The sequence below is a fragment of the Octopus bimaculoides genome, chromosome 27 (genome assembly GCF_046866305.1).
Source record: "Octopus bimaculoides isolate indiv1 chromosome 27, ASM4686630v1, whole genome shotgun sequence".
NCBI lineage: Eukaryota > Metazoa > Mollusca > Cephalopoda > Octopoda > Octopodidae > Octopus > Octopus bimaculoides.
Window position 1 is genome coordinate 16,988,920 of NC_142954.1, and position 15,671 is coordinate 17,004,590.

At 37.0% G+C, this 15,671-nt stretch overlaps 2 protein-coding genes across 2 annotated transcripts in view; one reads left to right on the top strand and one right to left on the bottom strand.

Moving 5' to 3' along the window:
• The window catches only part of LOC106867480 (wolframin), a 37,324-nt gene that overhangs the window by 20,616 nt on the left and 1,037 nt on the right, over positions 1 to 15,671 (bottom strand). The gene's annotated exons all lie outside the window — the stretch shown is intronic.
• The window catches only part of LOC128251379 (leucine-rich repeat-containing protein 46-like), a 111,361-nt gene continuing 110,392 nt past the window's right edge, over positions 14,703 to 15,671 (top strand). The window contains exon 1 of the mRNA XM_089343432.1: positions 14,703 to 14,989. The gene's annotated coding sequence lies outside the window, so the exon portion shown is untranslated. The remainder of the gene's footprint in view (positions 14,990 to 15,671) is intronic.

Consider the following 15,671-nt stretch of genomic DNA (forward strand, 5'->3'; position numbering starts at 1 on the left):
TGGTAATCAGGTGATAACCTGTTTTTGTTATCAGGCCATTCACTACAAGTGTCCTGGTATTTTGGAAGTCTTTCCACGTGGTGTTTAGTTTTCTATAGAAATGCATTGAAATGTAGAAATGTCTGTTTATTTTGCATTTATAATTGGTTGTGTTGCTGTTAAAGTCAGTTATAATAGTGTCGATTGTAAATATAATAATGATGATGATAATAATAATAATAATAATAATAATAATAGATACAAATAATTACAGAGGCATCAAGCTGTTAGATCAGGTTATGAAAGTTACAGAGAGGGTCATAGCCCAACTAATTAGGGAGCGAATCAATTTAGATGAGATGCAGTTTGGGTTCGTGCCAGGTAAAAGCACTACTGATGCCTTATTTCTAGTGAGACAGTTGCAAGAGAAATACCTAGCCAAGGATAAACCTCTGTACCTGGCTTTCGTTGACATGGAGAAAGCCTTTGACAGGGTCCCCCGATCCCTTATCTGGTGGTCAATGAGGAAACTTGGGATAGAAGAATGGCTAGTGAGAGCTGTGCGAGCCATGTACAGAGATGCGGCCAGTAAGGTGAGGGTTGGAAATGAGTACAGCAATGAATTCCGGGTAGAGGTAGGGGTCCACCAAGGTTCCGTCCTCAGCCCCCTATTATTTACCATAGTCCTCCAGGCAATCACAGAGGAGTTCAAGACAGGTTGCCCCTGGGAGCTCCTCTATGCTGATGACCTTGCCCTAATTGCGGAGTCACTATCAGAACTAGAGGAGAAGTTTCAGGTGTGGAAGCAAGGTCTAGAATTGAAGGGCCTTAGAGTCAACCTAGCTAAAACCAAAATCCTAATAAGTAGGAAGGTAGATAAAACACAAACCCCTTCAGGTAGATGGCCCTGCTCAGTATGTAGAAAAGGAGTAGGTAGTAACTCTATAAGATGTACCCGGTGCAAGCTATGGACACATAAGAGGTGCAGCAACATCAAAGGCAGGTTAACTAGCAAGTTAGTTTTTGTTTGTGGCAGATGTTCAGGTGCAATAAAGACTGCAAACAAACAGGAAACAACTTCTATCTCATTCCAGGGTGAAAAACTAGAGGTAGTCGATAGCTTCCGCTATCTGGGCGACCAAGTTAGTAGTGGGGGTGGGTGCGCTGAAAGTGTAGCTGCTAGAATAAGAATAGCCTGGGCAAAGTTTAGAGAGCTCTTACCCCTGCTGGCGACAAAGGGACTCTCACTCAGAGTAAAAGGCAGACTGTATGACGCATGCGTACGAACAACCATGCTACATGGCAGTGAAACATGGGCTGTAACTGCTGAGGACATACGTAAGCTCGCAAGGAATGAAGCCAGTATGCTCCGTTGGATGTGTAATGTCAATGTGAATACCCGTCAGAGTGTAAGTATCTTGAGAGAAAAGCTGAACATTAGAAGCATCAGTTGTGGCGTGCAAGAGAGACGATTGCGCTGGTATGGACATGTGGTGAGAATGGAGGAGGATAGCTGCGTGAAAAAGTGCCACACCCTAACAGTTGAGGGAACCCGTGGAAGAGGTAGGCCCAGGAAGACCTGGGCTGAGGTGGTGAGGCAAGACCTTCGTACATTGGGCCTCACCGAGGCGATGACTACGGACCGAGACCTTTGGAAATGGGCTGTGCGTGAGAAGACCCGGCAAGCCAAGTAAGATCGTTGCCAGTGCCCCTGGACTGGTTCTTGTGCGGGTGGCACATGAGATGCACCATTTTGAGCGTGGCCGTTGCCAGTACCGCCTGACTGGCTCCTGTAGGATTTTCGAGCGAGATCGTTGCCAGTGCCCCTGGACTGGCTTGTGCGGGTGGCACATAAAAGACACCATTTCGAGCGTGGCCGTTTTCGTGCAGGTGACACGTAAAAGCACCCACTACACTCTCTGAGTGGTTGGCGTTAGGAAGGGCATCCAGCTGTAGAAACTCTGCCAAATCAGACTGGAGCCTGGTGTTGCCATCCGGTTTCACCAGTCCTCAGTCAAATCGTCCAACCCATGCTAGCATGGAAAGCGGACGTTAAACGATGATGATGATGATGATGATGATGAATAATAATAATAATAATAATAATAATGCTGATGATGATGATAATCTTTTCTACTCTAGGCACAAGGCCTGAAATTTTGGGGGAAAGGGCCAGTCGATTTGATTGACCCCAGTATGCAAGTGGTACTTAATTTATCAACCCTCCCCCCATGAAAGGACGAAAGGCAAAGTCGACCTTTATGGAATTTGAACTCAGAATGTAAGGATGGACAAAATGCTGCAAAGCATTTTGCCAAGCATGCCAACAACTCTGCCAGATTGCTGCATTAACACCACCACCAACAACAACAACAATAACAACAACAACAACAAAAATGCTTTCTACTATAGGCACAAGGCCTGAAATTTGGGGGAGGGGGATCGTTGATTACATTGGTCCCAGTGTCCGACTAGTACTCGATTTATCGACTGTGAAAGGAAGAAAGGCAAAGTCGACCTCAGGGGAATTTGAACTCAGAACATAAAGACAGACAAAATGCCACAAGACATTTTGTCCAGCATGCTAACGATTCTGCCATTTCACTGCTTTATTCCTGATACTATTTATTTATTTATTTATTTATGTGTTTCAGCCAAGTGGCTGCGGTCATGCTGGTGCACCATACTATACATACATATTCATACATACCTAACCACCAGCATATATACATATAAATATATATATATATATATATTTATATTAAGGGCATTACTATACATATATGCCTCATGCTAGGAGGGACTCTTAAAGTCAAAACTACCATAATAAACACATTGTACCGAACACAAAGTACAATGTGTTTATTATGGTAGTTTTGATTTTAAGAGTCCCTCTTAGCGTGAAGCATTTATGTATAGTAATGCCCTTAATATAAATATATATATTTATAGGGAATAATTAATAAATTTTTCCCTTATGAGATTTTTTCATGCTAACTACTTGATAAATTCTTATAAAGATTTTATCGTATATATATATATATATATATATATATGATAAATTCTTATAAAGATTTTATCCTATATATATATATATATATATATATATATATATGATAAATTCTTATAAAGATTTTATCCTATATATATATATATATATATATATATATATATATGATAAATTCTTATAAAGATTTTATCCTATATATATATATATATATATATATGATAAATTCTTATAAAGATTTTATCCTATATATACATATATATATATATATATATATATGATAAATTCTTATAAAGATTTTATCCTATATATATATATATATATATATATATATATATGATAAATTCTTATAAAGATTTTATCCTATATATATATATATATATATATATATATATGATAAATTCTTATAAAGATTTTATCCTATATATATATATATATATATATATATATATATATATATATATATATATATATATATATATATATATGATAAATTCTTATAAAGATTTTATCCTATATATATATATATATATATATATATATATATATGATAAATTCTTATAAAGATTTTATCCTATATATATATATATATATATATATATATATATATATGATAAATTCTTATAAAGATTTTATCCTATATATATATATATATATATATATATATATATATATATATGATAAATTCTTATAAAGATTTTATCCTATATATATATATATATATATATATATATTTATATATATATATAATGAACATAAATACACATATCTATACTTATATATATAAACACACACACACACACATATATGTACATACACACATATAAGTACCCAATACATACACACCTGCATGACTGGAACTTCATTTTGAACAATGCTTGATTGAGCTCTTAAACATGAGCAAAACGGATGTGACTTTTCAGTCCTGTTAAGGACCTACACTATTTTGCACAGATGTGGTAATGATAGAGGCCTCTAGCAGCAGGCGTTCAGAGAGCTAACTGCTCACACTAACAGATGGCTTTATTCCATCTTGGCATTTTTAATTGAGTGGTTTGCTTTTTTCAGTTACATGAAGCCATTGCATGCAACACACAACAGAGGTGGTTAGAGAAACAAGTAACGGAATAAAAGAATAAAAGAACATACATACATACAAACATATGCACATATATATACATACATACATTTGATGTAACAGCTGCAGAATGGAAGGGGCCTTGTGGAAGGCCCTGCACCAGATGGCTGCACATGATTAAGGAAAATCTCCAGAAGCTCGATGTCACCTTGGAAGATATAGAGGGGCTGGCACGGGACTGTCAGTGATGGAGAGCACTGGTGTACCTGGTCACAGCTATACATGATGACGTCTCTGGGGCCACTAATCTGAGATGACCCCAGTCCCATCAAGCACATACATACATAATCTTTTCTACTCTAGGAACAAGGCCCAAAATTTTGGGGGAGGGGATCAGTTGATTAGATCGACCCCAGTATGCAACTGGTACTTAATTTATCGAGCCTGAAAGGACGAAAGGCAAAGTTGACCTCAGCGGAACTTGAACTCAGAATGTAAAGACAGACAAATGCTTTTGTTACCATATTTCTGTTGAAATACAGTGCTTTTGTTTCAGATAATTTAGGAAATAATGAAGAATTTGGTGAAATACCATTTTGCCACTAACCTGGTGTTTGGAACATAAATTAACAAGAAGCTTTGATGGAAGAAGTATATGTCTGCAAGCGTGTGTGTGTGTGTGTGTGTGTATTTATATATTTGTACATATATGTCTGTATATAAATACATATGCGTGTATATAAATATATATATATATATATACATATCTATTTAATATATGTATTTAGGTAAATCAGTATGTGTGTGTGTGTGTGTGCATGTATGTATGTGTGTGTGTGTGTGTATTTATAGATTTGTACATATATGTCTGTATATAAATACATATGTGTTTATATAAATATATATATATATATATATATACATATCTATTTAATATATGTATTTAGGTAAATGTGTGTGTGTGTGCGTGTGTATGTATGTCATGGCAGATAGAGGTCAGTGTAAGCTGCAGAATGAAATACCATAATGTCATTTAAAAGTTTCTTTAATTTTATTTGAGAGAGGAAAATTAAGTCGTTAGTCCAACAAGGTGGGGCTAACTACTTAAAATAGACGACTAGTATTGAAATGTGAACTATTAAGTGACTACTAAAGTTACTGATCAACTAAATGTTAATGTTGGCTCGTAGACCTACTTGTAGAAACAAACAAAAAAAAAAACATATGTGTTTGTTTTGAAAGATTCCTGATGTGAAATTGTGTGTTGAAACAGATATTGTTATGTTTCGGGACAGTCATTTTTAAACAGAACACCCGGAGACACATGGGATGGAGAGTCGTTGAAGAGGTCGCAGGATGTGCCGATGAAAGATTTCCAGACAATAACCATAAATGAAGAACAATAATAAACAAGTGAAGAACGAATATAGAGCGCCTGTGTTTATTTGGTGGTGGTGGTGGTGGTGACAATGATGATGATGATGACGATGAAGATGAAAATGATGATGATGAAGATTGTGGAGAAGACAACAATGACAATGATGATGACGATGATGATAATGATGGTGATGATAACAATGATGACGATGGTGGTGATGATTTGGATAATTTGGATAAGAATTCAGGAATAAAAATGTCAAAATGTCACAGTTAAACTTCAATAAAAGTTTCATTTAACCCATAAAGCTCTGGGATTTGCACTTACATAGCATGGACTGCTGAGTACATTTTATGAAAAGGGGACTACCATGCACACATAAAAAAACAAAAAGAATAGTTAAAATATCTTCTTTGTATACAGTGTCTCCACAAGGTCTGGAGTAAATAAAATCATAACATAAATAATTAAATATAAGAAATAATAATTTCTTAAATTATGTGTTAATCCCGATGTACCCAAACTTTGTGGACACCCTGTATAATGGTGGCAAGTTTTACATCATCTGAAAAGTCATTAATTGAACTATTAGTCCACTAGCTTTCTGGGGGGTTTGAGTGACATTAGACCTCCAACAAACGCCCATAAATTAAATGTATCTATCTGGCCTGTCAACCTGTGCCTGACAGCCATGATCGTGGCCCATCACGCTTTATGTGTTTTAAAATGGTTGGCTTGTCTCATTGTTTTATTAGAGATTTTTAATAAAGTCCTTTTGCATTCTGGGGGGTTTCAGAGCGTTTGAGTGACATTAGACCCCCAACAAACGCCCATAAATTAAATGTATCTATCTGGACCACGATCATGACCTGTTGACCTGTGCCTGACGGCCACCATCATGGTCAGTCACGCTTTATGTGTTAATAATGGTTAGCTTGTCTCATTGTTTTATGAGAGATTTTTAATAAAACATGATATGCAAAGTCATTTCAGTGACACCATTGGGCGGTTTTATTCTGCAAGTCATGTTGTTGTTAATTAAAATAAACAAAAATATTCAAATACTATTTCTCCTTCATTTTTTACTTGTTTCCATCATTGGACTGTGGCCATGTTGGAGCACTACCTTTGAAGTGTTTAGTTGGACAAATCTACCTTGGTATTTAATTGTTTAAGCTTGGTACATATTCTATCGGTCTCTTTTTGCTGAACTGTTAGGTTACAGGATGTAAACAAACCAACAGTGGGGGTAACTGACACAAACGGTGGGGGTAACACACACAAACACACATACACATATATATAGGTGGGAGGGGGTAAAAAAAGAACTTGTTTTGGTGTTGTGTGTAAAGCACCTGTGCTGATGTCATGTAAAAAGCACCCAGTACACTCTGTGGGGTGGTTGGCACTAGGAAGGGCATCCAGCCATGCAAATCTTGCTAAAACAGACAAATGGAACCAGGAGCAGCTCTTCAGCTGGCCAGCTCCTGTCAAACCATCCAACCCATGCCAGCATGGAAAACAGACGTAAAATGAAAATGACGATTGATGATGATGACACAAACATATATATATATATATGGTCTTCCATAAAAAAACAATCTTGCCCAAACTTGTGCCTTGGAGAGTAAGTTTCTCGGTGCAATCTGATGGTCATTCATGACCACAGGGTGTCTTTACCCTTTACTGATGCTACATAAAAATCACTAGTACAGGTGTCACATTGAAAGTACTGGTGCTATTGCTACAATGAATGAAACGACTAATAGGTAAGACACTTAGGTGAAAAACTTAATCTTGTTGAGTGAAAGGATAAGTTTCAATGTAACTGAATCTCATCAGTGCGAAATAGTTAAAGCCTGGCTAAAAATAGATGGATGCAATGAATACAGTAATATTCTTGCATGGTTTTATAATATGGTATTTATTTTCTTCCCTTTTCCCCTTGTAAGTAATTCTGTGATATGATGTTGTTGTTGCTGTATTATGTTTGATAATTCAGAATTACCTCACATATTACTAATGTTAGCATATATGTGCATGTATATGTACACACATATATATAGACACATATATATGTATACATATGCATATACATTATATATATATATATATATATATAAGTTCAAAAAAAGGCAAAAAACAATAACAAAAAAACAACAAAGTGAGGACGTGATACGGATAGTGTTATTAGACGCTCGGGAAAGGAAAGAGAGAGAGTATGACGTTTCAGGCAGAGCCCTTGTGTCTAATAATAACTATATAATAATATATTGTGAAGGCACATGGCTCAGTGGTTACAGCATCGACTTACGACTGTGAGGTTGTGAGATCGAATCCCGGACCAGACTGTGTGTTGTGTTCTTGAGCAAGACACTTTATTTCACGTTGCTCCAGTTCACTCAGCTGTAGAAATGAGTTGCAACATCACTGGTGCCAAGCTGTATCAGCCCCTTTGCCTTCCCCTTGGATAACATCACTGGTGCCAAGCTGTATCAGCCCCTTTGCCTTCCCCTTGGATAACATCAGTGGCGTGGAGAGGGGAGGCTGGCATGCATGGGTGACTGGTATGCATGGGCGACTGCTGGTCTTCCATAAACAACCTTGTCCGGACTTGTACCTAGGAGGGTTACTTTCTAGGTGCAATCCCATGGTCATTCGTAACCGAAGGGGGTCTCCGATAATAATATATCATAATAATAATATATATACTCTGGTTAAAGCAACATTATCTAAACAATTGATCAAAAAGTGATGAGCCAACTCAGGCTAACATATCAATGCTAACATGGCTCCTTGTGCATCCGTCTGAGCCAGACACTCACCCATAAATTTACAAATATTATATATATATATATATATATATATATATGATGGGCTCTCCCATCAAAGACAATGTAAGAGCATTCTGCTTTTTGCTGAATGACCTGCACAAATGATTTGTTTATTGTGATCAAATGTATGTGCCACACATCAACGCACTTGTCTGAACAGGTGCACAGTATCATACATCAGGTGTGAAGTGATTACAGAGCAACGTGAGATGAAGTGCTTTGCTCAAGAGCACAACACAGCATCTGGTCTAGGAATTGAAACCACAATCTTAAGATTGTGAGTTCAACCCCCTAACCACTAGGCCATGGGCCCTCACATGTATACATATATATATACATAGATATACATACCCATATATATATGTATATCATCATCATCATCATCGTCTAATGTCCGCTTTCCATGCTAGCATGGGTTGGACGATTTGACTGAGGACTGGCAAGTCAGAAGGCTCCAATCTGATCAGGCGGATTTTCTACAGCTGGATACCCTTCCTAACGCCAACCACTCCGAGAGTGTAGTGGGTGTTTTTACGTGCCACCGTCACGAGGGCCAGTCACATGGTACTGGCAACAGCCATGCTCAAAAAGTTGTTTTTTACTCAGATTCTTCGAAGCAGTGCTCCAACATGGCCACAGTCTAATTACTGAAAGAAGTAAAAGATAAAAGATTTATATACACACACACGGATATATATGTGTATGTATGTCGTGTTTATATATTTATGTATGCATACATATGTATATATATATATGTAAATATATATGCATATATGTATGTATATAATGTAGCATTCTGCAAGTTTTTTTTTACCTGAATCTTATTTAATAAATAAGCACAAGTGAGTAGGAAGGTAAATGTGCACACATACACACACATACAACATACTAGACGTACATCTATACCTCCTCGACCACCACCACCACCACCAGACACACATCTGTCTGTCTTAGAGCTCTCATCCTCCTCAAATATTAATTACAAATGAATTCCCAAAGTGAAGAGGCAAGAAGATGAAGAAAAGAGGAAGAGGAGGATGAGAAGGAGAAGAGGAGGAGGGAAGAAGGAAGAACAAATAGAAGCAGAAGGGGAGGGAGGGAAGAAGAAGAGAAAGAAAAAACTGATGTGGAAGAAGAAGAGAAAGAAAAAACTGATGTGATTACTATTGCATCCATCATCATCATTATTATTACTACATAATTCGTTGCTGTTATGTTAAACTGTTGTATGTCCAAATGTGTTTTGTTTTTGTTTTTCGATATTTATTTTTGCTTGCGATAACGGGTTCTTTTGGTCAAACTATCGTATATCCAGCTTCTTCCGATGTCAAGATATCAAAAATTGTCAAAGTGTAGTACAACGGTTTTGCTATGGAATGGGGAAACTATTTTCCCGTTTTCTAGAAAAACAAAAAAAAAGGAAAGAAAAAAAAAAGCAACGTTTTGGACTTACGACACTTTTGCATAATAGCAACGATATGTAATTTGACTGAGCAAATTGACATCCTATCTAACCAAGAACAAACATACCGTTAACGTGTGTGCTGCGTGCGGATATGTAACGTATATCTATATGCAGCCAGAATCGTTAGCACACCGGGCGAAATGCTTAGCGGTATTTCATCTGCCGTTACATTCTAAGTTCAAATTCCTTTGGGGATCGATTAAATAAGTACCAGTTACGCACCGGGAATCGATGTAATCGACTTAATCCCTTTGTCTGTCCTTGTTTGTCCCCCTCTATGTTTAGCCCCGCTGTGGGTAATAAATATATGATATAACGTATTATGTACACATATACGTATGTATGAGCTCCTAATATGTAATGGATTAAACAGGAAACTCTAGCCGAGAGCTGTCTTATCAAATACCCCCACCGCACCAGATGTACTTAAATCCCGTTATAAATATTTCATATTTTACCAGGTTTTATTTATGCATTATTTATAAACAGGCGTAGGAGTGGCTGTGTGGTAAGTAGCTTGCTTACCAACCACATAGTTCCGGGTTCAGTCCCACTGCGTGGCACCTTGGGCAAGTGTCTTCTACTATAGCCTCGGGCCGACCAAAGCCTTGTGAGTGGATTTGGTAGACGGAAACTGAAAGAAGCCCGTCGTATATATGTATATATATATATATATGTGTGTGTGTGTGTGTGTTTGTGTGTCTGTGTTTGTCCCCCCAAAATCGCTGAGCGGCTCGGCAAAAGAGACCGATAGAATAAGTACTAGGCTTACAAAGAATAAGTCCTGGGGTCTATTTGCTCGACTAAAGGCGGTGCTCCAGCATGGCCACAGTCAAATGACTGAAACAAGTGAGAGAGTAAAAGAGTAAAGAGGGATTCAAAATATAAAAATCGAAAAAGAAAAGACATTTCGAAAAGTATTTAGTAAAAATGGGGAAGTAGTTTTGCTTCTCACTCTGTTTTATTCTTTTTTCTTTTCTTTTTTCCTCGTATCAGTCACTGGAGTGCGGCCACGCTGGGGCACCGCCTTGAGGAATTTTAGTCGAACTAATCGACCCCAGAACTTATTTTTTGTAAAACGGAGTACTTACTCTGTCGGTTTCTTTTGCCGAACCGCTACGTTACGGGGACGTAAACACACCAACACTGGTTGTCAAGCGGTGGTAGGGGACAAACAGACAGACACACATACACATATATACATACGACGGGTTTCTTTCAGTTTCCGTCTACCAAATCCACTCACAAAGCTTTAGTCGGCCCAAGGTGTCACGCAGTGGAACAGAGCCCGGAACCACAGAGTCACGCCTGCGCCTATTCTGCGTAACGTTCTTGTACTTTAGGCTTTCGTTGCCAAAAGTTTGATTGACTAATATGTCTACGTTCTGTCCTCTCTTCTAACCTTTTCCAACAAGATGTAAATACAGCTGTGTATAGAAATATACATGCATCGGCATATAATAATGCTTTCAGGTATTTTTATCCCGACTCTAAACATTCCGAGTTCAAATCCTGACGCGGTCAACTATGCCTTTCATTTTTTTTTTTTTTTCAGTGTCATTACCAGTCAAATAGAGGAGTCAAGAGTATCGACTTAACTCTTTCCTCTCAAAATTGCTGGCCTTGTTTGTGCCTAAATCAGAAACCAGTTTCTGAGTTCAAATCCTGCAAGAGACAAACTTGCCGTTTCGGGTCGATGTAACACCCATCCCCTCAAAAACTGCTAGCCCTGTGTCAGAATCTGAAACTATTATAATTATCATCGTTGAAATCTGAATAATTAAATGCATTATATATAATATGTATATATGTATTAATATAATATATAGACATTATATAGATATTATATATACACATATATAATATATATATCATATATATTTAATATAGGATAATGTTACACATATATATATATATATATATATATATACATACATACATACACACAATCGCGCGCGCGCACACACCTCTAAATTTTACATTGCTTCAGGGAAAATACTGGCGTTGCCATTTAAAGAATTTCTGAGACAACCTGAAGCACTCACGGAATAATCGCGTGTGATGGCGAGACTGAACCGTTATAGTACAGCCAAGCACCACCACCACCACACCCGAATATCACCTGATAAATCGCTATGGCGAAACCCTAACGAAGTCAACAACCTTCCTTGCCAGCGACTCAACTCACTCAAATAATACAGATTTGATTACGTAATTTACCTACAGCTTCCGGTATTCCATTATCTTATTGCGTTCCCTAGAGACAAAGTATCTTAGTAGAATTACAGGCTCCCGAGCAAATCAATGCATTCAGCCCTATCGACAGCAAACCACAGCCTACATAGATTGGAAATGAGACCTATGAGACCCCCAGGCAATTGCCCCAGTGTATCTATGCCTTAAAACGGCCCTTGCCTAGAGATACAGTAACCACTGTCTCCACCATCACAAACCACAGCATTAAGGACGTTTGGCGGAGCAAATGAGTCGCTATTTCTTGCGTAAGAGCACAGTGAGTCCATCAGAGTTCTTCTCACCGCCCCTGCACAAGTAATTCCACTGGTTTTAAAATATAAGGGTTATTTATTCTGGCTGGGTTTATTTTAATAATTACCGGGTTTCAATGACATAAAAAGAAAAACGCACGTGCCTATAAGACGGGCGTACCCCAATTTCAGCAGCACATTTCGCAAAACAAGTTTTTACTGCATTAAAAGCATGTGATATTTGAAGAAATCTAGCAGCACATTATAAAACGTTGCAAAAGTACCTTTGCCTTTAGCAGAAAGCACTACTGTTTAATAATAATGTTTAAATAAATATTATTATAGAGTTAACCTTGGTCAGAAACTGTCTAGATTAAAATTAGACTATTGTAGTGAACGTCATGGATGAAATTAACTTATGGAAGGATGAACTTTGCATACAGGACCCGGGGTGATGTTTTGAGACCTTTTTTTTTTTTATTGATGGCTTGTTGCCAACTTAATGTGGCAGTCCCAGGGAAGAGACTGTGTAACTCTGAGAGATGTAGAAATGTAATATTTCTATTAAGTGAATTTTATACGCTATCAAACAGAAATGTCGGTACGAAATTTGTTTAGAGAGTACAAACAAAGGTTCAAATCTTTTATTACAAACAAGGACGATTTTTTCAATCTTTAACATCAGATCAATCACGGGCAAAATAATGCTTGTAGCTGAGGTGACGAGATGGCAGAATCGTTATCATGCCGGACAAAATGCTTAACGGCATTCCGTCCGTCTTTACGTTCTGAGTTCAAATTCCGCTGAGGTCGACTTAGCTTTTCATCCCTTCGGGGTCAATGAAATAAGTACCAGTTGAGCAGTGGGTGGGGGTCGATGTAATCGAGTGACCTCCTCCCCCGTGCACCCCCCTATTCCCTGGCCAATGCCATCAAATACGTAAGATTTATATCGCTGTGGTTAGCAAAGCAACTCATAGCATTGCTTAATAAGAACACTCTAGAGCATTATTCAATCGAGTCGTCTCTTCATGCATAGATCGATCAACAACAGCTTGCTCTAGTCCTTTTTAATTTAATATGAAAAAATAGTATGAAATATATTGAACAGCTATAATCCACAAACATTACAAGAGACACACCTTAGATTCAATAAAATAAAGAAAGAGAGACAGTATTCTGTAGAGAAAGGTTATGTCACACACACACACACACTATGTACTCAGAAACGCGCGCGCGGCACTAAGAGTATTAAGCGAAGTAGAATGCAGATCGGTCTCAAGTTCAAAACGTTAAAAGCCGAACAAAGAACCTTCTATACAGTCATTTGTCCTGCTAGAAATACCAGCCTAATCTCCTTCAAAACAGTTATGTAGGAATTTGACGGAGATTTAGCTTCTATCCCTAGCATATCTAGTAACCATATACAATTGCTCTCTTTGGTTTGTTTGTCTACCGTAAGAAGGTGACAAAAAAAAAACCCATTGTGTAAGTTTAAAACTTTTTGTAATACAAGGGACACGTTTATATTTGATAGCTATCTATCTATCTATCTTTCTAACTATCTAGTGTGTGTGGTACGCTGCAAGTTTTCTTTTTGTTCATAACAGGTTTTCCCTTTTCAAGGTATAAACGTTAGGTAGACAGGTGTAAATATGTTGGGAAATAGAATAATTTAATATTTTCATGCTTGCTTGCGTGTTTGTGTTAGCGTGCATTGCCTATCTTCATACACGTACGTATGTAAAGTATATATATTACATATCTACCTATCGAGACACGAGTACGTAATGTATGTGATACATAGATTACATACTCGTATCTAAATAGACAGACATGCAGGTAGACGGAGACAGACAGATAGATACGTTGCTTACTTCCAGGTCAACCCGCCCTAAATCGATCTATCATGATAATTGTGCTTTTATATATATATATATATATATATATATATATATATAACGGGAACGTGAAACTCAGAGTAACGGTTTTTTTGTTATATTTCTGCTGCTTTTAAATAAAGTATATATATATATATATATATATGTATATATATATATACCGGAGTAAGCACATGAAATGTGCAACAAGGTGGAAAAAAGAGTACTCAAATACCAGAGGTAGAGTAATATGCTTTATTTAAAAGCAGCAGAAATATAACAAAAGCTGTTACTCTGAGTCTCACATTCCCATTCTTCGGACAGTTTTGTTAAAACAAAACTGTCCGACGAACGGGAACGTGAAACTCTGAGTAACAGCTTTTGTTACATTTCTGCTGCTTTTAAATAAAGCACATATATATATATATAGCTAATATTTTAGCGGGGTTTCCCAGAGGGTTTTTTTTTTCTTTTTCCTTTCCCTAAAAATTTGTTCGTATCCAGGTCTGTACGTCTTGTCTGCCCCCATTAGGTCCTGACAGTTATTGCAAAACCCCGCCAATTCTTTTTTTTTTTTCTAATATATTACCAAGAAACCTCGACGTGGCCGTCCTAAGAGATTGTGAAGAAACACAGCAACACGTATGACCGTACCTAACTGTAAACAAAGTTCATATAGAGCTTCTGTGATAATAGACAATAGGTCCCGAGGTTCAAATTATAACGGGGTCATCTCGGTTGATAATATTCTGTACTAAACAATATCAGTCAATAGTCAATCCTGTTGTGAACAGGCCAAGCTGACTCTAGGAAGTCGTTCGAGCAGATAAAAATAACAACCAAATTGCCAAGCAAAAGAAAGTTTCTGTGGAAAAGAAAAAGGTGAGATTAGATAATAATTTTGTATCTGATATTTTTTAGAAGACGGGATGGTCACGGCTAGAGCGTTGATAGAAGCTGATCTGGGGCTACAATTGCAATATATTTTACAGTATTTAAAAAAAAATTGTATGAAAATAAAAGAAAGATTACCAAGTAGGGAGGATGAATAATCGGCTTGAATGATGCACCGAATTATATATACACCCACACGTGAGCGCGTATGTCAGGGTGTATATATGTGTATGCGTAAGAGTTTATGTATGTGTTTATGAACTGGTCTATGTATGGGTAGATGTGTGTATATATATATATATATATGTACGTGTGTATACATGATCTTACGTATGTATCTGCATTAATGTGCATTTATGTATAAATACATGTATGTGTATGCATCTATGTTTGGTTGTGTGTGTGTATGCATGTATGTATCTGAGGTGTATCTGTGCATGTAAGTATATGAGTGCATATGTAGTACATACTCAGAAAACGCATCAACAGACAGGAATTTAAAACTTGCACCTATACAAACATATTTATATATATATATATATATATATAGTGTATATTATATATATATGTGTGTGTGTATATTATATATATATGTGTGTATATATTATATATATATATGCGTGTACATATATATATATATATGCGTGTATGTATATGTGTGTGTGTGTAT